Here is a 24841-nt window from a genome sequence, read left to right as displayed (position 1 = left end):
TCACAACTAGAGCATCCATGACAGGTGGCTATCCAAGCTCTGCTTAAAAACCTCAAAGGAAGGAGAGTTCACCACCTCTCATGAGAGTCTATTCCACTGTCAAACAGATCTTCCTGGCAGTAACTTATTCCTGATGTTTGATTGTAATCTCCTTTCTTGTAACTTGAATCTCTCTTACCCTCCAAAGCAGGAAAAACAAACTTGCTCCATCATCCATGTGACAGACCTATAGATATCTGAAGATAGCTATCATATCTCCTCTTAGTCTCCTCATTTACAGGCTAATCATACCCAATTCCCTCAACGCTTCCCCATAAGGCTTGGTTTCCAGACCCTTGATCAACTTGGCCACACTCCTCTGCACATTTTCCAGCTTGTCAATATCCCACTTAAATTGTGGTGCCCAGAAATGACTTTGATCCCTATTGAAATTCATTCCGTTAGTTTGGTCCCAGTTCTCCAATTTGTGAAGGTCATCTTGAATCCCAATTCTGTCTTCAGCAGCATTGGCTACCCCCCTCAATTCGGTGTCATCTGCAAAATTGATTGGTATCCCCTCAATATCTCACCCAAGTTGTTTATACAGACTATGAACAACGGGCCCTGGACAGAACCCAATGGCTCCCCACGTCACTTTTTTCTAGGATGACAAGGAACCGTTCGTGAACTCTTCAGGTTCAGTCAGTTGACCAGCTACATATCCACCTATCAGTTTACCATGTCCAGTTCTCATTTTACTAGCTTCTCTGCAATATCATCATGAGGGACTTTGTCAAAAGCCTTACTGAAATCAAGATACACTACATCCACAGCATTCCCCTTATCCACCAAGCTTGCTAACTCTTATTTAAAAAATAATACTTGTATTTCAATTGAAGACTAAAGATTGCTGTGGCACCTTTTAAAAAACCTGACCTTTCCTACCTGGATTTAGAGCTGGATTTAAGGTTTGATGAGGCCCTAAGCTACTGTAGGTAACGGGACCCTTTATATGTCCAGGTGTCCTTTGTCAACAACAAATTGTCTCTGTTTTTTTGTGTTGAATCTCTGCTTTATGGTAATTTATGAACCTAATAGGTATCTAAAGCCATTTGCACATAACAAAATATATATTTTATCAAAGTAATTGTTGAACTGAAATATAATTAAGAAGTATATTAATAGTGAAATACCGTATTTTTCGCTCTATAACACGCACCCAACCATAACACGCACATAGTTTTTAGAGGAGGAAAATCCGCAGGCATGCCACCTATAGGCATTCCCTCCATAACATGCACAGACATTTTCCCTTACTTTTTAGGAGGAAAAAAGTGAGTGTTATGGTGCAAAAAATATGGTACTTTTTAAAAAAAATTGGGACCTCCAAGGGAGTGGGGCCCTAAGCTATAGCTTGTTTAGCTTATACATAAATCCGGCACTGCCTGGATTTCAGAATACTGTATGAAGGTACCAGTTCAGACACCAGGTAGGGGCATGCCATTTCTGAAGTCTATCTTGCATAAAAAGAAGATAACGCAGAAGAGTGTGGTGTTGAGCTAGGACCCATTCACCCCAGTATGTCAGGTTTTTACTTTCAGGTAGATTTCTATCTAGAGCATTCAAAAATGGTGTGTGGTGTGCACACCCTTCCTCACAGCAGTGCAATCTATTCAACAGCATATGTAGACAAGTTGGAAGCCAAAACTGAGGCCCTCCTCGCTTGCCCACACCCAAGAACAACTAGGTTGTTCATTACCAATTGTGCTCATTATCACATTACCAATTGAGCTCTGTGAGGCCTCATCATTCCAGGTGTTTATGATGAAAACCCACTTGTTTTTGTCTGCTTTCTGAGTAATTTTATTCTTCTGCTGATGAGTTTGGTTACAGTTACATATTTCTTCTGCTAAATGTTTGTCTTCATTAATGATTTTATGGATGTAGTTGCGTTTTACTATGTTTTGTTTGTAAACTAAACTTGTTGTTACCCTTAAAGGCAACCTAGAAGCATTTTTAAAAAAAAATAAAATAAGAGCATGAGCTACAATATTTTTGTAATTCTTCATTCCAAGTAAGATTCATTCTACAGAAGGACAGCTCTGTGTGACATCTATTTGGGACATTAAGACTGATGGGATCCTGGATCGATTATTTTCATTTACAATGCTTATCCTCTAGTATTCTCTCTCAAGCAAGGCCTACACAATTCCTTCCTTATCGGTGCTCAGGAGGCAAGTGAAGATGTCTCCTTTATGTGACATTTGGACTGTGAGCTGAATTTTATCTCTGCATTTTGCTGTTGGGGGACATTTTATTTTATACGTTTGATTTTGACTGAATGGCGCACCACCTTTGAGCAGATGGAAAGGCAGGTGATATGTTTAAAAACAAAGCATATATTGTATATTGTATTTACAAGCCAATTCTCCCGAACAAGGCAACATACAAGTAATTACAGATTCCCACTTATACAGCAACCTCGCCATGGACTACTCACCATCTCCCAGTCTAACCTGCCTCTCACAGTTGTGGGGATAAAATAAAGAGATGGATGGAGAGACAGGAGAACCATATACACCATGGGTAGGAAAACTAGGCCCGGGTGTCAGATCAATCCCAATCTCCTTCTAAATCCGGCCCACGGACGTTCCGGGAATCAGCGTGTTTTTACATGACTAGAATGTGTCCTTTTATTTAAAATGCATCTCTGGGTTATTTGTGGGGCCTGCCTGGTGTTTTTACAGGAACAGAATGTGTGCTTTTATTTAAAATGCATCTCTGGATTATTGTGGGGCATAGGAATTCATTCATTCCCCCCCAATATAGTCCGGCCCCCCACAAGGTCTGAGGGACAGTGGACCGGCCCCCTGCTGAAAAAGTTTGCTGACCCCTAATATACACAGTACATAATTGTTAATTAATAAATTAGGCAAAGCCCTCACTGTCTTCTATATTTTTCAACCGAATCACAGAATAACAAACCAGGAAGTTGTCATGCAGACTATCTTAAGGCCATGTTCAATTCAGAGCTAGAGCACCCTCTGGCTAATTAGTTCCACTGTCAAACTGCTCTTGTCACTGAAGTTTCTCTGATATTCAACCAAAATCTGTCCTTCTGCAACATGACTTTACCCTCTACATGACAGCCCCTGAAACGGCACTGAACAGAAAGCAGCAGGGCCTCCACCCACTGACTCACTCCTACAACAGAGACACCAGACACACAGGCAAAGGGCTCTTGAACCCTTTCCTCTGTTGCCATTCATGCTGGGGAAGCTTGGCAGAGCTCCACACTTCCTTTGGTTGCTTCACTATCATGTGACTGTGGCCGAGGTATGTAACGAAAAGAAGACTCTCTGTACCAAAGCTTTAGTTTCTGTACACACCAGAGAGGAGGGAGTTAAGGAGCCCTTTGTCCTTATCGTAGCTTGGGAGAAAGTGAACAAGGGGTCGATAGTAAGGAAGGTCATTGCAACACCAGGTTATGCTTTGGGGGCTGGGCTGGGCTTCCAGGCTGCTAGCTGCCTGACCCTACCATAAAATAGGTGTGAAAAACTTTTAATACACGCATGTTTCTCTTGACAGTTGTCATTAATTGGTTGATTGCAAGGGCCTTTCAAATGAGATTAAAAACAAGTTGTGAGCAGTAACCTGCATGTACTATTAAGTTGACAGAATTTAACATCTATTCACCATTAGAATTCACCATATATTTCTTTTTAAACGACCTTTTTATTATATATTGGGCACCCAAGCCTTAACTCTTAAACAGGCATCACATTGTTAACTAATTCTAGTTGGGAAGCCATCTGCTGAGGCAAAAATGAACCCTCTGGCACTTCCAACACGAATTTATTGCTGCTCCAGCTTTTGTGACCAAATCCCACTTTATGTATTTGGCAAAGTAGCCCCTCACCTATGAAAGCTTATGATACAAGAGTGCAATTCTGTATAAAGAATTAAGTTCCGATAAAAGTTCAATGGAACTTATTCCCAGGTAAGTTTTAAGTTCCAGGGGACTTATGCGGACTATATTGGAGATACCTAACAGAAGTATAGTTTCTCCAAAATAATTTATTACAAGTCAATGAAAGCAGTAACAGAATTTTATAAATCCAAATAATTCAATTTGCCTATAGAAACAGACTCTCAGCAGACTCCCTGTGTACGTAAAACATTGCTTGTTCAGGAGGGAAATGACACTATCCATGAAACGCATGAATACATAAGTACAGTTTTAATAAATAAGGATCCTTTTGCACCCAGAGAACGAGCACTCAATCCTGTTTATCTGCCGGCACATTGCCTTCCAGGACTCCTATGGGCTGAGGTCAACTTCTAATTGAAACAAAAAACTTCACACTTCCTCAGATTTCACGCTCTTAATTTATGTAATGCCACTGTCCCATTGTGACATTATGAAATGTAAATAGAGACATTTTAAACCATATATCACACACCGTAATACACACATATAATCCAGCCCAAGCTGTCACACTTATTTCACTTTTCCATGCCTTCATTACCAAATTTTCACTATATATTCCCCCATATTGTAGATAAGAACCCAGAGGTGTTTACTGTATCAAGCTTACTTGGTTGGCAGAATTTCTCCTGCTACACTAGATTCTAGCAGAAGTTTAAGTTAAACAGTTTCCAATGACACCTAAACACCATTTTATTAAATGGCTGACTACAGCAACCACTCACAAGTTCCTTTTTGACGACAGCCACTAACTCCAATTGCTGTGCAGCACAAGTCTACACATATTTACCCAGAAGTTGCATTCTGGTAAGTGGGACTTACTCCCTAGTAACTGCCTTTAGGATCACAGCCTTAATGTCTAATTTGTTGATACAGGGGTGTTACAGTATTTTTTCAACAAAGAGTAGTTATTTTTAAAAGTCATATATTTACCTTACCCCACACAGAGAGAGAAAATTCTATGTAGATCAGTAAGCCACAAGGATTGACTTCTAGAATTTTTGTGAGCCTGTCACAACCAGAAGTACTCTCCTTCACTTTCACAACATGTTTTAACTTTTAAGGGAGAGCTTTTTACCTAAGCCTTATTTTTAGAATTACGTATCATAGACACAGAGCAAGCATCACATGACATGACGCAACAGCTTGAGAGAAAGAGGCCCAAATTGTTGTCAATTTAACATTCACAACATAGCCATAAAAATGGGAAATGTTATTTAAATTAATTTCATGTGATAAAAAATAAAATTCTGTAGCACTGAACAAGTTTATCATCAAAGTACAGTTACAGTACAGATAACCCCTACCCCTCCCCCCAAAAAAGGGTAACCTTGTTTTTAATTGACATATCTCATTTTAAGATGATTCTGCAGCAGACTAGTCAACCAACAGCACCATTATTTACAAAGCATTCTTTAATTTGACATCTTTAAGCAAAAAAGTTTAGTGAACTGAAATTGTTTACAGTTTAAGGGGGGTGGAAACATTCCCGCCAATTCTAAATCATTAGTGATAAAAGGCAGACAAGCAACATCAAATGCCAAATGGCTTACTAGGACAAAACCAAGTTTGTAAATGAAACAGCCACTGTGCAGTTCAAACAAATGGGGGAAGGGGAAGGTATGTTCACATACACTAAGCTGTTACAAGTAAGTTTCAGAGTAAGTACACTGAATCGTGAAAAGGTGACAGAAGCCACGTTTACTGGCATAACTATCATACTACTTACTACACGTGACCCAACTCTACACCTCATCTACAGGCCCTATTAAAATAAAGAGGCAAATCCCACGGGTTAAAGATTATGCAAAAGAAGTGTTATGCAATTTGTGCCTGGTTTCTTCAAAACGTATACAAGAGTTTGTTTAGCTAGAGTGTCCCCACCACCACTAACAGGAAAGTCGGTTTAGAAACGAACCGACCAAAAAGAGAGAGAGAAAGAATAGGGGGAGGGGAAAACAAATTCATTGTTGTTGACCGTAGTAACAAAGCTACCCATACAACAGCAAGCAGTCACCACAACGCGCACACAAAAAAATGACTGCCAACCAGCCACGTGACAGCGAGATCTCCAACACAGGCGCGCGCGCGCACACACACACACACACACACACACACAGGCGCACACGCGCAAGATGTTTGAGAATGGAAACTGGGGATGGGTTTAGAAGGCTGTGATGGAACTTCGGGCGCGCCGGCGTTCGAATGCTGGTGAGAAGTAGCAAACTGGAAGGCGTGCATGTTTTATGAATAGGGGGAGGGGGGTAAAGGAGGAGAGACACACTAAACACAAAGAGAAAGAAACTCCAGTTGGGAAGCTCTCTTTTCTTTGCTAAAGGAGGGGGAAGCCTTCAATTTAAAGTGGCGCCATCAGAAACCAGCCTCTCTTCTTCTTCCCCCTCCCCCTCGCTCATGCAATGGAGCCGCAATACTTCGCCTAAGCGCGCACACGCACATACAAACACCAGTCTCAAAAGAGTCGGGCTAGGTTTTTTGTTTAAAGCCACTTAAGCGGGGGGGGGGGGCGAGAGAGACGCGATTATGGTGGGCATTAAGACAGCGCTTTGACTGTGCAAAGTGCTTTACTCTATTGTAAAGTGAGCACTGCGGGAGTGGTCGTCTCTATTCCCAAACAAAGTCAACCCACCTCCTTTTTCTCGCTTCTCCCCCCCCCACCTCCACCCCCCAACCGTAAAGAGACCGGCTAGAGTGCTCGTAATCTACCACCACCCCTTTTCCCACACTCAACTATGATCGATTTTAAGGATTGAACGTTCTTTTGCCACCTGATAAAGCGCGATTACACCAAACTGCATGGCTTTTTAAAGCACCGCGGGGGGGGGGCAAGAGAAGGGGAGCTGCATTTTAGGTGCAGGACACCGCAAACGCCTCGGACTGTTGCGAACCCGTAACACGCAACAACCACCAACGACGGCGACGAGAAAGTAGCAGGGCAAAAAATAATAATATTCGTCATGGAGACTTGGGAGCCTGGCTGCGCCTGGCACCGGGGGCTGGAGAAGAAGGAAAGCGGACAGGGAAGTTTATTATCATCGCTGTTATTCTTAAAGGAGGGGGGGCGGGAGGAGAGGAATAAACATAATTAAATAGAGGGTACATCTTAGGACCAGAAATTAAAAGCAACGGTATAGGAAACATAGGGCAAAGGTGTCGGGGGGGGGGAGAAAGGGGGGTAAAAATAAGTTGTTTTCTGGCCGCCGAGGGCGCTTCCGAGGGCGCAGCCAGTCAGCCGCGCTAACAAAGGCAGGGAGAGAAGGGCCGAGCAAGGGCAACGGGGAAAGCCAAGCCAAGCCAGCAATGGAGCAAGGCGGGCGAAAGCAAAGCAAGCAGGCGGCGGCACCTACCACGTGATGGAGCCGAGAGCAGAGTCCGGGCGGATCCGGCCCGGTGCAAAAAAAAATAAAAAAATAAAAAGGGCGCAGTTTGCAAACAAGGCGAGTGAAGCCGAGTTCTCTTCACTGCCGCCGCCGCCGCCTCTGCTTCTCCCACCGCCGTAGTCGTCTTCGTCGCCGCTGCTTTTCTTTCTCTCTCGCCCGCTCCCCCTTTTCCCCCCTTCCTCCCAGCCCCGGCTCCCCTTTCCCTGCCCGCCTGCTCCCTGCTCTCCTGCAGGCAAGGAGGGCGGGCGGGCAGGAAAAGGGTTGGGGAAGGAAGGGATTTGGGGAGGGGGGGAGAAGGTTGTCTCCTCTTTTGCAACCACCCCCACCCCCACACCCCGGAGGAAAAGGAGGAGGAGGAGGAAGAAGAGGCGGCGGCGGGGGAGAAAGAAGGTGCTCCTCTTTCCTCCCCCCAGTGGCGGCGGCGACTGCTGTTGCGGTGCCTCCGCCTCCTCCTCCTACTGCAAAGGAGGGTCTCTCGCTCGCTCGCTCTTCTTCAAAGTGGGGCACAGGGTGCAATAATCTCTGCGGCGCTGCCTTCTCCCCGTCTTCGCCCCCTTTTATCCTGTGCCTTCGCGCCCTACCCTCCGCCCGGGCGCGACAGCAGGGCAGCCGCAGCGGGCGCGGAGGTGGCGCTGCCGCCGCTGTTTTTCTGCTGCTAAATTCTGTTCGGGGGAAAAAATGGCGGCCGGGCTCCTTCTCTGCCCTCCTCCTCCTCCCTTTAATCGGAGAATGCACCGGGCAGGCAAGGCAGCGCGAAGCGGGGGGAGGAGGAGGGAAAGCGAAAAGAGGAGGGAGGAGGGGAGGGAAGAGAGAGAGAAAAAAAGAAAGAGCCAGAGAAAGGGAGGCGCGAGCGCCACCGCCGGTTTCCCGAGCGCACTGCGGGCGAGCGCGCAGCCTCTGCAGCTAAAAAAAAAAAAGAGGTCTCTTTTTTTGCGCGCGCGAACAAGCGAGCAGACGCGAGTTAAAAAGGCGCGCGCGCGCCTCCCCCGCCCTCCCCGCACACAAGCAAGCGAGCGAGCAGATGAATGGGAGGGCGGCGCGCGACCCACGGAGAGGGCAGGCAGCGGCACGCTCGGAACAAGCTGAGGAGTTAGAAGGGCACGAAAACAGCATTTTGAATATCTCAGGGGTTGGCGAGGTTGAAAGCCAGTCCTGCTGTTTGGCAGAGTGAGGCAGCAGCAGCCGGTTCTGAACTTTCAGCAGAGGCAGGCGAATTGTGGTTAAATATTTTTATATCATATAAATACACAAGCATATTTACTGCTCAGTTGGGAGGAGAGGCACTTGTGGGATTTTTCTACCTCAGGTGCCAAAGCAGCAGTCTTGGGTACTATACGACCCTCGACTTGTGTGGGAAAGAGGGCACAGTTTGTGGCTCTGCCTCAGGCAACAAAATGTATTGGATTGGCCCAGCAAATGTCTTAAATTTTGACCCTTATAAACCCCTAAATGCATGGAGCTCAACTGTACCTTTGTATGTGCAGCACCCAAAAGGCAACTTCAGGAGAACAGCGCATATTCAGAACTGCCCTCCCTTAATAAGAATTTGAATCAAGGCCTCCAAAACTGTGCCTAACATTCTAACTGCTCAAACACTTTCACAATAGGCTAACATTGTAATAGATAATTTACCTTCCTGCAGGTTATCCTACCACCGTGGTGTTTGCTTTCACTCTGATCGGTTTTACGCTGCACTCTGAAACACCGTACTTTTAAAGCCAGATCCGCAGAAATAGAAGCAACACTGAGGCTTCTTTAAGCCCAGTTCTCTGCGAGTTAAAATTACTTGGCGTTGATAATTATAAAGCATTTGCGCTAAATATGTCTGCCTGCAAAAATAGCATCACAATGCAAGTGCAACACTGGGTTTTCTAATGCAACATTAGTGAGGCTCTGGTATGCCCAAAGCACTTAAAAGGGAGTTGGGTCCAATATGAACTTTGTTAGAGACTTGCAAAGCTGCTAGATTGAAGCTGCTCAACAGAAAACACTGCAAGCTAGCAATATCCACAGTCAAGACAAGCCATATAAAATTATTGCATTACTTTCAGATATAAAGATAATTGATCTACTGTCCTCTAATGGATTACTGTGAATATGCAAGTGGCTGCTGCTTTGCTCCAAGCCAAATCTTGCCTTCACATCAAGGTTTTGTTTGCAGCAAAACTAACCATGACCACTGCTTTGGACTAAGCCAAAAGTTATGGTTTGTTCCTCCCACTCATGCTAGAGGAAGAGCAGAGCAAGAGTATTCACTGTGCCCATGGTAAACTATTAACTATGGTCTAGCATGCTGTGCAAACTTTGCCATAGGCAAAGAGTTTAATGAGATGTTAGTCTAGGAAATAATCCTATTGCTCACCTTCGGGATGAGAGCAAACATCAGTTTAAATGTGTGATTATGAAAATTTCACACACCCCAATATTTGAATAATTTCCTCCTCCTATCATTGTATTTAACTCTCCTCCCCTGACAACCCTAATAACCCCTTGTTCATTGGATGGGAACTATTTGCAGGAAAAATACATTTTTTAACTTCTCTAAAATAATATTATTTTATTTGTTTGTAGAGTCTTCCCCTCACCAAGATTTACCCTCAGATCTGCCAGATGCCATTCCCTGAGTTCCCACACTTCACCTTGTCCATCTCAGGACCTGAAGCTTAGGAGACATGACAAGCCTAGAGGAAGCAGCTTCCTTTAAGGAAACTTATGGCTCCTTCTGACATCACCCAAGCAGCATGGAAGTCAGTGCAGTTTCTGTCATTCATGTGCTACGCTAGCACAGAAGCTCCAGGACATGTGGGAGGGGTCCCCAGCATGACTACTTCCCACTCCCAAGGGACTGGCTGGAATGGCCATCACCTGCACCCTCAGCTTCCAATGTGAAGGCTCCCAATCATTGCAGCTGCTCCTATGCTACTAAGATTGCATCCAAAGGGGTCCCTGGTGAGGTCACCAAGGAAGTCAAGGCAGGATTTCCTATCTCACAGCACATACCCTATGCTGGGGGTTCCCAAACTGTAAATGAAAGCAGCAATGGAAATGCAATGAAAAACCACACAGCTTCTAGCACACCACGATACAACTGTTAAAACTGGCAGAAAAATCAGTGGGTGACCTGCCACAGTGTTTGAAACTCCCATTGTTCTAGGCACATTTTGCGACAGGCAATTTCATTAGCCCAAGCAGTTTCTGAGCTCTGGGCTCAGTACTACGCCTAAGATTTCAGATCAAAACTGCAGAGTGGAAGGAAAGGAAGGCCTTTTTCTGCCTCCCCACTTCCAGCTACTCTCTGAAGAAGAGACCCTTAAGACCATTAGGGCGGTAGGCAGGGGAAGGACCAGACCATGTGAAAAATGAACATAATATTTTAGCTGCAGTTCATTCATTTTCAGCTTTGTATTCTTGTTATAAAAAATGTGACCTAAACATTCTGTTGTTAAGCCCATAACCAAGGTTTAAGGTGCCATTTAGCTCCAAGACCCTAAGCAGTTCTCAAGTGGCCCACGGCAAAAAAAAAAGGGAAAAACTGCCCAACACCCTGCAGCACTATTCCTAGGGACTTTTGATTGTCACTGGGATAGCTCAGTCGGTAGAGCATGAGACTCTTAACCTCAGGGTTATGAGTTTGAGCCTCATGTTGGGCAAAAGATTCCAGCATTGCAGGAGTTTGGACCAGATGACCTTTTTGGTCCCTTCCAACTCTACAATTCTATGATTATGAGTTCTTACTACCCTGATGGTGGGAGGGATCCGAGCAGGGCTAAATCCTGCTGTTTTGGCTGTGCACACCAGAGGTGCACCCTCCCACATGTCAGGTGTTGTTTGGGGGAAATGGCCTCATGGACTAAACTGATGTACCAAGACTGGCTCCCCCCCCCCCCTCTCAGTTAAAGAGAATCCCCTCTGCTCAGAGCACACAAGCTTAAATTAACTGAAAAGCTAATAACCCCCAAACAGAATTACTAGCAGTAAAGAAGCAGGAAAAAGATGTTGGCTCGAACCTTTGGTACTTGCACTAGCTGTTCAAACAGGCAGGTAGGTCATATCAGAGTAACAGGCAGGTGGTTTGGGTTACAGTTAGGTTAAGTCAAAAGTCCTTTCTGCTCTTTGGCAGAAAATGCAGCATGAACTCCAGGGAGCACAGCTGGCTAACTCCAAACTGAAGACCTGGAACACAACACTTGGTTGCATATTTATAGAAACATGCTTGCAAAACTGATGCAATGGGATGACGCTGCTTGGGGTAAAACAGGTAAACCTGTGGCTGCAACATACACCTCTGCCCATTTGGAAGGCAGGCAGGCAAGTTCTGGGTAAAAGCAAAGCTCTATGAAGGATCTGCCATTTAACCTGTTGTATCCCTAATTCTCTGTGACAGCTGTCTTTTTTCCTTTTTGCGCAGTGAATTATTTTTGTGAATTATTGTGACACCCACTGAGATCATAGCTTCCTACATCTTTGCTAGCACACCTTTCAAAGTTTCCACCCACCACCCAATGATCTCAACACCTGTCAAGCCATTCACAAGACTGGGGGGTGGGGGCCACAAGTGTCTTTCATTGCATCAAGAGTAGTTCCTATCACTTCCCAAGCAATTTTACCTTTAGGAAGGGAGGGAGCAAAAGAGTCCTTTCCCCCTCATCTGCTACTATTTAATATTTACACTTGAAGAACTGAGGTTGAAAAGCTTAACCCAATGACTCTTTAGCAAATGCAGGCCTAAATGGAGGTTTTGCAACTCTCCATTTACACCTCAGCAACTCTCTTTCATTTATGCAGAAGGATAAAGGGCTAAGATATTCCTCCTGGCACCCCAAAGAGTTCACTAGAGCATGCATGAGCAACACGAGAGGTATTATTCTACATCTGGGTATCTGTAGCCAGCTATCCCTAGCTTAGACTACCACAGTGCATTCTACATGGGGCTACCTTTGAAGACCATACCAAAACTGCAGTTCTTCCAAATTACAGCAGAGGGGATACTGACTGGGACCCGTTAGGTGCTGTGTATTTCACTGACCGGCAAATGATCTATTTTCAAGCATGATTCATGATAGCACTCGCCTTTGTCTTTCTTCCCTTATGTTAACAGCCTGAACATGCTTAAATATAAGGACCTGCCTTTGAGGCGCTTCAGATGTGAGACAGGTGGTAAGTGGGGAGCAGAATCTTTTCTGGCACCCCTATTCTAGACCAGCTTCCTCCAAGGAGACCTTCCTGGCACTCACTCATGGCACCTTCTCAGTGCCAGATGAAGAGCTTGCTCATTTTCGCAGCTCTTTTAGAGCTTTCAGTTTTTCACTTGCTGCCTTCACTGAAGGCAGCCCTTTTTAGGGAAGTTTTTAATGTTTTATTATGTTTTTGTATATGCTGGAAACTGCCCACCAGCTATCCACAGTGGCTGGAGCAGCTCAGTAACATGGTGGGGTACATATAATAAAATTATTCTCATTTATTATTAAGATTGCTTGCTATGCTGCTGGTTGAAACCAGTTTTATTGCTACTGCTGTTTATACATCAGGATAATATGGCAGCAATAAATACTATAGCTCTAACATTTCTTTGGTGAAAATAGGGACATCCTATTCAACAACAACAATTTTTATTTATACCCCGCCCATCAGACATAATTAAACATTTTAAAACCTTCCCAAGAAACACAATTTAACTGGTTCCGAGTAAACATGCATAGGATTGTGCTGCCAAAGCAGGCCTCTTTATTGAGGCTTAATTACCATTCAACCTCAATAACTTACATGAGGTTCCTGCAATTACAATTCTAAAATGTGCAGAACTGTGGTTTTTTGGAGGGGGGGGGGCAATGAGCTAGCACTGTATTCCTAGCCTGTTCTGGAGCTTCCAACTGCATAGCTCCATAAGACACAGGGCTAGAAACTTGATAGATTTTATAGATCTCTTTGTAGTGCACAGTCCTGATTCTGACTTTAAACAGTTTAGGTTGTGAAAACACTGCAGCTTGTGCCCTCTGTTTCTTCCACACACCCATTTGGATTTTTTTTGTTTAATACTATTCTGTTTGAACAAGGGCAGCTTTGTGAAGAAACCAAGATTCTGTTAGATAGGGAGGGGTCTGAGCAAAAAGCAAATGTCCTGTTTAGATAAAGGACAGCCTATGAGCCGAGCGTAGATATATAAGGTGTTTCGAAACAGGCTTCCTATTCTATAAAGGGCAACAAACACACAGAGTTTTCTAATAAGCAATGTGCAAGGGAGGAGTGTGTGGAAAAGGAAGTGACTGGGGCGGAGGGTGGGAGAGGGCCATAGCTCAGGGACAGAGCACGTGCTTTGCATGCAGAAGGTCTCGAAGCAGCCCAGTATTGGGAAGTTTTTAATGTTTGATGTTTTATTATGTTTTTATATGTGTTGGAAGCTGCCCAGAGTGGCTGGGAAAACCCAGTCAGACGGGCGGCGTATTATTATTATTATTATTATTAATAATATTATTATTATTATCAGGATCCCAAATCCTGGTGAGGTTCTCCACCCAAATCTATTGTCCATTTCCCGCCCCATTGATGTTAGGACAGGGTGGGAATCTCCAAGTTGCAACTTGAAAACCCTATTGCCTTCACTCTGAACTGTAATACGAAGTATTGAAAGTATTGTCCACCGTGTGAAACGTAGACATTTAAAGAAAATAAAAGTGTACATATTTAGCCACTGTTTGTGATCAATTTTGCAGAGCTAGAGGCAGGCGGAATTCGGGGGTCTCTCCCATCTCTGTCCACCTCTCCCCAGTGGCATAGAAAGGGGGGTGCGGTCCACCCCGGGTGCCATCACTGAGGAGGGGTGACAAAATGGCAAAAATATGTTTTTGAAAAAATAACTCCTGCACCCACCGCACGCCCCTTCCTACGCCACTGCAGGAACACTCTCCCCTCGAGCGATTTCCAGAAACCAGAAGCATTGCTGCCTGCAACTTTGCTAGGTTATGGCTAGTAGCCTTTGACAGTCCTCTCCTCCATGAATCTGCCTAATCCAGAGGCGTAGCTAGGTGAGGCGGGGGGCACTGGACGTCACACCACAGGGGCTGCAGCGTGCCTGAGCCACATGTCTCTCCTGAGGGGGAGGTGGCGGACGGACTGCCTGAAGCTCCGCACTGCTTTTTTGAGCAGCGCGGGGCTTGTGTCTGCTCACCACCTCATCCACCCTACAGCTGAAGGGGAGGCTGCGGAGAGACTCCACGCAGCGCGTCCTGCCTTGGCTTGCCCCACCTCCATGGGTAGCTTGCCCCGCCCCCATGGGCAGCTCACTCCGCCCCCAACTGCAGGGCACGCACGCTGCCCCGGGCACCCGAGCGGCTAGCTACGCCACTGCCTCTCCCCATTGTGGTCTAACTGGTATCTGGGAGTCCTTGTATCCAAGGCTGACAGTTGAAGAGGCCATTTTAGAGGAAAGGAAGTTAAGGGAGGCATGATAAAAGGCTACACCGACACAGCCTCTATACATGCAGAACAGGGCTACACAATGCAGCTTCACCTCCAGCAAACTGCTTAAGAAAACTACAATTCAGGAGAAGCGGGGAGTAAAGATTATGTGAACCAGACACATTAGTATAAATGTGGAGTGCACCAGATGTTGAGAAACAGTTAAACAGTTAATGCTGATGTTTTTGTATTCCTGTGTTGGGGGGAAGCCTGCTGGCATATGTGGCAATAAGTATGACAACTAAATAATAAAAAGTGTATTTTAAAAATATACACAATAGGTAGAAGATCATCTATATTCACTACAGCAACACCTATCGCCTTCTGTCTGCAAAGAGTCCTTCCTTGCAACACCTTATGTAGGCCCAATAATAAAGAGGCGATCACCCTAAACCAATTTGAGTGCATATCATATGCTGAGCTGGTAGCAGCGACAGCATGTTCCTGCTCTGCTCAACATCACAGATTGCAGTGCTTCAGACAGCCACAAGGCGGCATAGCTTTGATTGAGCACCTCCCAATCCTTTTCCCTAATGCAAGTTAGCAGCCGCTCTGCAAGTGAAGGTGAGGAAGGGAAACAATGCTGTCAGTCACCGCAAGGCCTGCTGGGAAATGTAGTTCACTATTTAGATCATGCGACTCCAGCAGTTTTGCACAGGCTCTATCGCCGCCACCAGGGCAAACACGACAACTACTTTCATATGCATGTACGCAGTAGGGGATCCTAAAATGTCGTCTGGCTTAAATTTAACGGAGCTGTATATTTAGTACAACTGTAGTCAGTGAACATTTTAAGCGCTGCCCACTGAATATACTCTCATGAGTATAACAAGACAAAGAAAAAGGCCATTAACTGAAGATTGTTTTATATATTTAAAATCTCATATACAGTTAATATATATTAAAGAAACATATTCTTGAGTATTAGTAGTTCTCAATAATACATGTTTAAAATTTAGCTGCAATTATACTCCCCTCGGGATGGGCTCTTGTACCTGAGAACCAGGATCCGAATTTCTAAGTAAGTAAAATAAATACAGTATATAGAGCTTAAAATTGTGTGCACTGAATTATGGGGTCTCTGCTTCATTTTCTCTGTGCTAGTTTTGTTCAGCAGAAGCACTGAGTATAACTTAATTGGATGCAACCAGAGTAGGCACCTTGAAATTAATGACCCCAAGTTAGTAGTCTCCATTAATTTCAATGGGTCTACTCTGAGTATGATTAACACACTACAATCCATTCTCTCTCTCACTTACACAGAGGCAACTTCAGTACCATCCTTTGCGATTTTAGGTTTTGAAGCTGTGTGCATCCCCGCTCAACCCATCTCCCAAGTTTCTTCCAGATGAACTGGTTATTTAGCATTCATCTTGATTTGCTTGCACAGACTATGTCCTGTCTTTATTGAGCAATTGTTCTGATTTGTTTCCTGGACTGTTATATGAAAATGAGCATTTATTCTGCATCCATCCTCATTTGCCTGTGGATCTTTACATCCCTTCACATTAATCATTTGTTCACCCTGAACTTTTCATTGCATTTCCCTGTCACCTTCGAAACGGCAAAAGGTCAGCTGTTGTTTTTGTTAAAGTAGATCTGTTATGCTAGGGTAGGGGTCCCAAGCAGCCCATGGGGGTTGTTTAACCGGCCCACGAGTCGCCCCCGAACTGAGCCATCCGCTCGGCAAGGCCCCACAAGGAAGGGTGGATATATCCTTTGAACTGAACTATAAAAGAACCGTTTGTGATTTCATTTTGTCTTTTGGGGCAAGATTTCACTGCACAGATAGGGTGCAGGGTACAAAGCTGGGATGGTTTTAAGGCAGGGAGCCAGACCAGTGATTTTATACACAAACATTCAAGCTGTCTCAGAAGAGCCGTGGAATTTCATTGCGTGCCGATTAATAGGTGCAAAAGAGACATTTCTGTTACGTGAAAGATGTCATTTCCAAATGTGTAAAAGACGAAACATGCAGTTCAGATAGAAAGCATTTGTCACAGGTGAACAAACAACACCACAGGAAGTTTGGATGAAACTGTACATCCACCTCCCTTCATGACCTCCAATCCCTTTACGGGGACCATACAGGCACATTTAAAGCTGCATTTCTGTCTTTCACTGATGGGCACCAACAGCAGGAGACACACCTTAGGGGAGCTGGCGCATCTCTCAAGCAGTTACTTAGTTCCCCCACTTTCCATGCTGTGAGGAAACTAGCTATGAAAACAAGGATGATGAGCTGATGATATTCAGAGGTCAGAAATGGCACCGGAAGCAAGACGGAGAACCATTGTCCGCATTATGAAAAGAGACAGCATGACAGAGCAAGGAGGTTGTTAAGCATACAGGAGCTCAATGACCCTTTTCAAACCGAAAACAGAAACAGCCACTTCTGGTGAGGGTGAGAGGGATGCGTAACCCTTTCCCCACTCCAAATGAAGCTTGAGAGCGCCACAAAGCTTTCCAGGTGATGGTAGCCTTAAACCACTCACTATTTCTGTGTCTAGCCTACTTTGATCTAAGAGTAAGACAACAGGCAATGCTGTAAAAAACCAAAAAAAACTACAGGCGGCTGATTTCAGGTTAAATACTAGAAGGAAACCTGCTAACCGTAACATCCACAGCCAGAAAACACCTTTATTATCATGCTTTAACTAACAAGTTGCTCAGTAATCAAACAACCTGGAAAGTGAGGCTATGGGGTTTCTTTTTTTGGAGTTTTTCAATTAAACATTAGACAGGCATCTGTCAGGAACTATTTAGGTCTATGACAGTCTTCATGAAGAAACCAGACTAGACTACGTAACTCTCCGTAGAAGCTTCTACTTTGTCAACATAATGGTGGATTAGTCCCCTCTGTGCCAACATTTTAGCACATCCAGCACTTCACTCTAGCAAGTGTAATCTGTGTGGAGAAGTAGATTGCTACTGGCAGATTAACTATCTGTCAACCTAGTCTGGATGCACAGAATACTGCAGCGTCAATGGAGGGTGGGGGAAAGAGACAGCTTTCAGCAACTCCTGAACGCCAAACCTAAGGGTAGCCAACAGCCCCTTCCAGATGTAATTCCCATCATCCCTGACCACTGAACATGCTGACCAGGGCTGATGGGAGTTGGACTCCAACAACTGCTAGAGAGCATCACATTGGCTACCCCTATGGGCATTAGACATTCTTTATCCACAACTGAACGCTCTCTTTATTCTATAATCGGAACTATGGTAGCAAACAGGTCGGAGGCAATGCACTTTGGGTATGCATATCGACAGTGCTCAGTAAGAGAATTCGTCAACTTTAAGCTCATTTAGTGTATTCCCGGTCTTTTGCTGTAGTGAAAAAACAAAAAAATAGAACAGAACAAAACACTAGTGGAGAAAGACATTTTGGAAAGCGCAGCATACACTCCAGGTACCGTCTCTCTCAATGGCCCAGTGCTAACTTAGCAAAGTGGCAGCATGTGGAAGTGTGTTGTGCTACACATTCATGTCAGAAGTCAAATTATCTTGTTTCTCCCAACAGCGTACTGCCCAAGAACTTTTAAGACCACCAGGTTATTTGTTTAAAGGGGAAAGACCCCTCTCAAGAGAGACAGAAATAAACACTGGCTCAAACCAGGGCCAGCCCATAGTGTGAAAAAGCAGATGGCAATCCCATTCCCAAGACAAGGTGCACAGTACTCAAAAGGGCAGCCAAGTTATTTTGTTAGAAAAGTCTCAAAAGCAACCTCCACACACTTCCTGACAGTGAAAATTAGTTAACAAATACCAACAATTTCATGATGCCAAAAATCAGCTGCCTTTCAGCAGCCACCTCACTCAGCACAACTCCAACAAAGACCACTTACCACTCTCTGAGTACTTACTGGTGCCATTTTATGAAATTCATGAAATAAATTTGTTTGTTTGTTTGTGGACCAGGGCTAAATCCATTTGAAATTAATTTTATTCCACCCAATGCATTTTCTTATTTGCGTTTTCATTGTCTACTATCTCTGCTGTTTGCATTTCGCTCGTTTCACATTTCTGCACAAAGAGAACATTCCAGTTCTTGTCTTCTACAGCATATGAACATTTTGCCTGGCTTGGTAATATTTATTTAAAATAGAGGGCAGGGGATATACCAGAGTTTGTGATTTCAAGCTACAAGTTTGCATCCAAAATGTCAGTTCTGTAAAACACAGGTTTCTCTTTGCTGTGTGCGTGTGAATGGCAGCAAAACGATTACAAGATCAAAAGTAGCCATTATTGCATGGTCTCATTGAGTGCAAGGCGAGAAAAGCATTTTGTGTGAACACAATGTTGTAGTGCACACAACTCAGAGGAAGGTACCATGTCTTAAGCTAGGAATACAGAAAATCAGAATTTTCTAACACTGCCTCCATACAATATGCAATTCAATCAAAAAACGCAAATAACAAGCTGCTTTATATAAGAATGGACTCTCCAAATGGACAAAAACAATCTTTAATTTGTTAAGAGATTGAAACTTCAGGCTTCCACCATGCAACTGGTTCCCTGATGCAGGGCTGAGGAATATGTGGAGGCCACCAGATGTTGTTGGGATTAAAATTTCCATCATCCCTGGCCACTGCCAATGCTGCTTGGGGCTGATGAAAATTCGAGTCCAACAACACCTGGAAGGCACTAGGACTGCCCTAATGCAAGGCGTGGGCAGGCTACAGAGAAAGGCAATATAATAATAATAATAATAATAATAATAATAATAATAATAATAGTCTTTCTGCAACTTATGCATGACATGGAAAGGTTTCAGAATAGAGACAACAAAAATGACCAGGTGAATAATCTTTCAGCTGGTGGTGCGCTTCTGAAAAAAACAACATTTTTCAACACTGACTTTTGCAACATGTGGGGTGAAAGAAAAGTGATCTAACCACCTAAACTGAATTAGAAAATATTTCCCGGGCATTAACCAACATCAGTAAAGAATGAATCGTATTATATTTTCCTGTTAAATAGTTGTAGTGTTGACTGGAAAAGACTTACAGACAATCACTCTCCTCTAGCAGGAGATAGCACTGCAAATGCATCTCACTTTGACAACTGAATCCAAACAGCTTTGGGGGCTGCACCCAGATTCAAAATAACCTCTTCTGAACTCCCCCCCCCCCCACTATTGACAAACATAAAATCTTACCTTATAGCACACTGTGGCAGAATCCATAGTGTCCAAGAGTGATGTGGAATCCCGTAATCAAGGAGTTTCTTTAGTGCTGTAAGATCTCTCTTATTTTGAGAAAGAAGGAAACTGGCACCTGCAACAAAATGAATATAACAGTAGAAATAAATGGGACACATAAAGCATACATGACTGTATCTAGCATATGAGAGAGCAGGAGGGGAAAGGAGGGCAAAATTGGAGAAGATGGGAAGAAATGGAAACACACTATACTGCTAAAATTCCGATGGGTTTTTTTCCAGAATATTTTCCCTAGTTTTGCAAACAATAATTCAGGAAGCAATTGTCCTTCCCCTCCTCCACTTGCTTGCTAGCCAACAAACCAACCAGCAGTTGTGCTTTCCAGCAACCTTTGGGTGGGAAACCTGTGGCTCTCCAGATGTTGTTGGACTACTACAACTCCCATAATTCCCCGCCCATTGGTCATACTGGTTGACGGCTGATGGGAGATGAAGTCCAACAATAACTAGAGGCTACAAGTTCCACTGCCCTGCAGGAACCTATCTGAAAGCTAATGCAGCAAGCCAAGAATTTATTAGGATGTCGCTGAGGATTGGGTTGGGAAGTCTGAAAAAATTACTGTGAGATAAAATGTTTATGGTGTACTGTTAAACTGAAAATGTGTGTGTGCATGTGTGTGGAACCTTTCTTAAAGCTGTGTGAAACCATACTCCATCCTCTGTTTGCAACCCCAAACTACAGCACACGGTTATATAATAGCTACACACACAGCTATCCTCATCTCTGTCTTTTGCATCAAGTGAACAAGCAGGGAACTAGGATGCAATTGCCTTTTGCCAATGGTCTGCTCTTTATGGGGAAATTTTTACTCACTACAAACGAGTGGGAAATTATACAAGTGATCTCATAAACACTGGTGGGATGCTGGTGTAACAAGGAGAATTATATTAAGCATATAATGCCCTTTCTGAAAATGAAAATAAATGTTTCGTTAATTAAGAAAAAGACAAAAACACTGTTGTAGAAATATACAGCAGCAGCAGCTGCAACCTTCACTTCTATAGTGCCTAGCCCATACACTGATCTTATTGGAGTAACGCACAGCAGTTACTTATGCATTACCCATTGTTATACACAATCCTCACCCAAAATACAACTCGGGTGCCAGATGTGTGCACAGAAAAACGTTTATACACAGAGTGAGTGTGCTAGCTTGGAAGGAGGTGGGTTTGGAATATGGTATTTAAAATGTCATGTTGAATTAAAAGAAGAGTTAACATATACTTAAAATAAGAAGAGTCCACACCCCACTCTAAGTTGTGGCATTCAGGACACTGCCAAGCATTTGTCAACCAAGTCCCATGAAACTCACAACAGCTTATTGTTGCCCTATCTTGCTGCTGCTCCTCCCAGACCATTCACACTGCCAATAACAGATTTATTAAAGTGAAGTTTTAATTCCAAATAAAGAAGAATCCCAACTGATATAGCTAACAATACATAGGTATGGATTTTTGAAGGACCTATTGCCACACAGACACAGCAGAAGCTTCCTCCATAAAGCAAAATTTATAACTAGTTTTATTTCCAGATTGTATCCAAAACTAGCCTTTCCAAACAAACTACTATTTTACTTTAAATGGTAGGAACAATGCACAACTGAAATTGACACTGCTCAGCTGAAAGCAATATCCATGTTTTTAAAATCCGACACTTCCACACTTCTGATGTGTCTTGGATTTGCTCCTGGTTGTTTTTTGTTTTTGTATAACATTTTTGTTCCAATATACAAATCAAATCAGCAACCTTTTATATTCCATAAAATTTAATTTCAAAAGTCAACGTCGAAGATCATCTACCCTTCTGACAATAAAGGGTTGCAGCTCTTGTTTTTGAAAATCTCATACTTGGGAAGACTGTGCTTTGTACTCCACTGAATTTGTTAAAATTCATAGCCCACCTTGCAATAAAAAGTGCCCAAGGCAACTAAAAACAATAAAATCCACAATGGAAAATAAACCTTTGCTATTCAGCTAAATGCCTATATCATTAAACATTTCCCAACGTCCAGGGCATATTTAAATGATAAAGAAAATCCAGTGGCTTACTAAGATTATAGAATATTACAAAATCTTGGATTGGCAACCTTAAGATTTATTTGTAGTAAGTAAACATGCCTACAAAACTTTTGTTTCCTTTTATAAGGAAGACAGTTCACCAGGGAAGTTGCAACAGATTAGCTATAAAAGACCAGTATCAGTCCACATTGCTAGTACAGTATTCCATATTACAGGTATTTGCAGGTGTGATAGGAGAGAATTTCACCACCTACCCAAAAGTCAGATGTCCAGTTTCTATACACCAGAACAGATACAGCTCTAAAGTACATGTAACATTTCAGAGAGGTTTAAAAAAATTCTGAAACAAAACCCTACTTTTGCAAGTTCTTCTGACTACTCAGAAACTACCAATCTTACAAGTTTCTGTGAATGCTTTTGCGCTCAAAGGAAGTGTGCCTGTGTGCTCTCATATTGTTTCCGGAAAAACAATGAGGAATCCAAAACATGTCAGCACCCAATTAAAAACCCTCAAGGGATTAATCACCTTAAAAATTCAGAGCAACTGGCTTCTCCTTGGATGCTACAATGTTTCTTTCTGCAAGGCACAATCTGTTGCAATAGAAGGGGGCAAGGAGGCGGTATTCCCCTGACCCTTCCTCCAAAAATGTGTGTGTGTCCTTTGGGTGGTGGGGAGGGGGGGATAAATTAATTCCTTTAGTTTCTTAGTCCAACTTTGTTTTATGGTGGAATTCTGAATTTCACTGGAATTTATTAGACTGAACTACCACAACTATCTTTAATATTTAAGCTCCACCTTCCCCCCAAAACCCAATGTTTCTGTCTGCACAAATACAAAAATCCATCACTGCACATCACTGCAAATTTGAGGGAATTGTAAAGTTTAAGAACATTGGAGGTTACCCTGTGATGAGGGGTCCATAGGCTGAGATCAGACTTGCGGTCCATCTACCTATAGTATTAACTACTACATTGACTGGCAGTGGCTCTCCAAGGAAAGACAGCAGTCTTTCCCAGCCCTACCTGGAGATGCCAGCGATTGAACCTGAGATCTTCTGCATGCAAAGCATATGTTCTACCACTGAGCAACTGCCATTTCCCTATGCCATGTTCCCCTTGCTTTTAAGATTTTTTTAAAAAAATTATAATACTTTTTTGTGATGCTTCTCCTACTTCCACAATATCCTCGGAATGCTCCCCCACCCCCCACTCCACCTAGGACCACAACTTTCAAGTAGCTCTTATTGCCAAATGACAACTACAGTATACTCATTAAAATTCATTAAAGACACCTAGATTCTTTCTTTCTTTCATTTTCTTTCGAAGTGATTTCCGAGCTCCCTGACAATCCGGACCAGCTCCAGCGATGTTAAGTTCCAAAAGGAGAGGCATCAGGGTCCAACCCCACCAAGACGCTGCACTCTCTGGCCCCAAAGCCCCCAGACCCAGACCTGTCAGAGGAAGGCTGCCCTTGCTCAGTGGCAAAGGAAAACCGGTGAAAATAAATAATAATAATAATAATAATAATAATAATAATAATAATAATAATAATACTAATAAAATCTTGCATTTTTCCAGGACTGAAGGCCAGCAGGGCAAGACTCTGGGGCAGACCCTGATTCAAACCCATCCTGGCCCAGGCCACAAGGAAACCGCCTCCTGAAACAGCTCAGATCCCGACAGGGGCCCAGCAGATAACAGGGAGGTCCCTCAGTCTGGCCTGCTTTGAGTAGCCAGTTGCCTACATAGGTATATATATACACCGTATATACACCCCGCTGTTACGTGGGGCAGAATGGACGGGCGGGCACACAGAGGCTGATCGGGATCCTTCAGCTACTCCTCGCAACGCACTTCGAAAGTTGCTTACACTGCGCCTTATCCCACGGGCCAAATGCACTTCTGTGGGGTCCGGAGTGAGTGGCGGCGTTGAGGTGGGAGGGGGGGAGAGAAGTCGCACCATTATAACCATGCCCACCATTCCTCCTCTCCCCCAACTCCCCCCCCCAAAAAAACCCACATCCTCTCCTCTCCCCCCCCCCCGCCATGGCCTGCCTCGGAGTAGTTGCAAGGGCTAGAGGGCTGCGCACTCCGCCTCTCGCTCCCCATTTTCTCTTCCTGCCCGCTCAAAGTTGCAGGCGCGGGGCTCCCAACAGCCACTTGGCCCTGCGCTCTGTGGACGGGGCGGAGTGTGCATGCCCGCGCGTGGATGCGAGAAGAACTCGCGCGGGGAGGGGGGGACGGGACGGGACGGGAAAGAGGGAGGGAGGGAGTGGGGTCCCCCACCTCCCCCCTAATCTCTCTCTCCCCCCTCCCCTCTCCTCCCTCAGCTACATTCCTCCTCCTGCTTCTCCACCCGGTAGCATGCATCTGCAACGTCACGCCCCCACCCCCCTCTGCCCCCCCAACTTCCTCCCATCCCCGCCTGCTCACCTGCGTCCCCCACACCCGCTGCGCCCCCTTCACGCGCCCCCCCTCTTGAATTTGGGGCTCCCCGGTGTTTTTCCTCGCACGGCCGTCGGAAGCTGCTCGCAGACCCCCCTCAGCAACCTACCTGCACAGCTCAACCAGCCTTGAAGTGGAGGGGTGGGTGGGAAGTCTTCCGCCCTCCTCCGTTCTGATTGGCCGCGGGAAGGACCTGGGCGGGCGTGGTTGGAGGAAGGAGCGTCAGTCAGGGGCGGAGGGGTGGGGCTGGAGGACGGGATTGATGCTGATACCTCGGGTTTTTTTATCCCTCCCTTTGCTTGTGTTTCCCGGAGATGTTGGGAAGGGAAGGGGA

At 44.4% G+C, this 24841-nt stretch overlaps 1 protein-coding gene across 4 annotated transcripts in view; it reads right to left on the bottom strand.

Annotated features, from left to right (window-relative positions):
• Positions 1-24632, bottom strand: part of KANSL1 (KAT8 regulatory NSL complex subunit 1) — a 152170-nt gene extending 127538 nt beyond the window's left edge. For 3 of the 4 annotated variants that reach the window (XM_081167190.1, XM_081167192.1, XM_081167193.1), the window contains exon 1: positions 7333-8091. The gene's annotated coding sequence lies outside the window, so the exon portion shown is untranslated. Of the gene's footprint in view, positions 1-7332; positions 8092-19981; positions 20100-24616 lie in introns of those variants that run through there. The other variant, XM_081167191.1, reaches the window with a different exon arrangement.
• Positions 24633-24841: the final 209 nt, after the last annotated feature.

The sequence above is a fragment of the Podarcis bocagei genome (genome assembly GCF_964188305.1).
Source record: "Podarcis bocagei genome assembly, chromosome: 13".
In the NCBI taxonomy this organism is placed as follows: Eukaryota; Metazoa; Chordata; class Lepidosauria; order Squamata; family Lacertidae; genus Podarcis; species Podarcis bocagei.
This window is presented reverse-complemented; position numbering and strand designations above follow the sequence as displayed.